This window comes from Ailuropoda melanoleuca, chromosome 8 (genome assembly GCF_002007445.2).
Source record: "Ailuropoda melanoleuca isolate Jingjing chromosome 8, ASM200744v2, whole genome shotgun sequence".
NCBI lineage: Eukaryota > Metazoa > Chordata > Mammalia > Carnivora > Ursidae > Ailuropoda > Ailuropoda melanoleuca.
In genome coordinates, this window is record NC_048225.1 from 25,620,977 (window position 1) to 25,622,551 (window position 1,575).

A 1,575-nucleotide genomic window follows, 5' to 3' on the forward strand; every position below is an offset into this window, starting at 1 on the left:
ATGAAGTATAAATACTTCCCTAGTTATGGGTAAAATAGTGCTTGCAGGGTATTGGTTATATATTAGTAATACCTATTGCATGAATGAGAAAAAGAAGTTACAATAGTCACAACATGTACAATGTTTCACAGTTTTAAGATATTAATGATATTGGTAAGACAGGGTTTGTTATTCTACTTTCTTTACAGATGTGGAAACTGAGGCTCACCCTCTCATAGTTCTGCCTTTGCCAGTCTGGAGACTGGTCAGAGACAAAAGATGTGATGTAACAAAGAAGCTATAGGAAAGAGGGCCACTGAATCTCAAAAGAGGTTAGAAGAGGTGAGAACACTTGTGTGGGCATGGCAGAAGGGCGTGAGGGAAATATGGAGGCTGCACAATGGACTTGGAGCAGTTTGGCTGTGGGTGATGAACTGGGTAACCTTTTGATATGCTTTAAAGGACATAAGGAAAATATTTTTTCAGGGGATGTGATTACCTTTGACTATTGGGGTATTCCTGTTTCTACATGATTCTAAGCAGAAGATTGAGTTCATTAAGATTCCGACTTTAATGTTGTTCAGGTAATTTTGTCACCTTGAGTGTACATATGAAATGTAACTTGAGCAAAGGTTGGTTTGGAAGGCAGAGCATGATTTGGGGGCAGTGAGAAAATGGAGTTGGCCGGTTTTACACTGACCCTTAGAAAAGGCGAGATTGGAGGGGCCTATTGGATACAGGTTATAGAAGGCCTGGAAAAAATGTGAATTGAAATCCTTACTAGCCAGATTTGTTGTACACTAATTCTCTCTCTGAAAGAAATTTTAGAAAATACAGGAAATTAAGATGATAGAAAGTATTTTCATAGTTCCATTGTGAGAAAATAACAATATTTTAGGGTATTTATTCTAGCCTTCTGTATTGGTACACTCATGTATGTGTGTAAAAACTTCATAGTATGATTAATAATTGAAATTATACTATACATAACATTTTATAACCTATTAAAAGTGTTCTGTGAACACTTTCCTGTTACATAATCTTCTCAAAATGATTTTGGATGGCACACTGTAGTCTACCATATAGGTGTGCCATGAATTATTTAACTATTTCCTTCTAGACTTTATTTGAGCTATTTCCCATTTCCAAAATGGACCTTATTATTTGCTATTTCTTTTTTTTTAAATTCTATATCATTAACATTCAGGTACTAAATCTGTAACTGATAAATTTTCCAGAATTAGAATTACTGATCAAAAGTGATGAGCACGTGTGCTCGCTCTGGCAGCACATATACTAAAATCGGAATGATACAGAGGAGATCGGCATGGCCCCTGTGCAAGGATGACGCGCAAATTTATGAAGCGTTCCATATTTCTGGATGTTAACTAGACTTATTGTGGTGATCACTTCATAATATATACAAATATCAAATCGTTATGCTGTGTACCTGAGACTAGTATGATGTCGTATATCAATTATACCTCAATTAAAAAAACATAATGGACACTTTTAGAGCTCTGGGTAGATACGACAAATGGCCTTTCAGGTTTGAGCCCCTTTGTATACCTTGCAGTAAATGATCGAATTTCCTGT

The 1,575-nt window shown here is 35.9% G+C and overlaps 1 non-coding gene across 1 annotated transcript; it reads left to right on the plus strand.

Moving 5' to 3' along the window:
• The first annotated feature begins 1,251 nt into the window (after positions 1–1,251).
• Positions 1,252–1,358, plus strand: LOC117803671. The gene has a single exon (XR_004627608.1). It is a non-coding gene; the product is annotated as a U6 spliceosomal RNA (small nuclear RNA).
• The last annotated feature ends 217 nt before the right edge of the window (positions 1,359–1,575 follow it).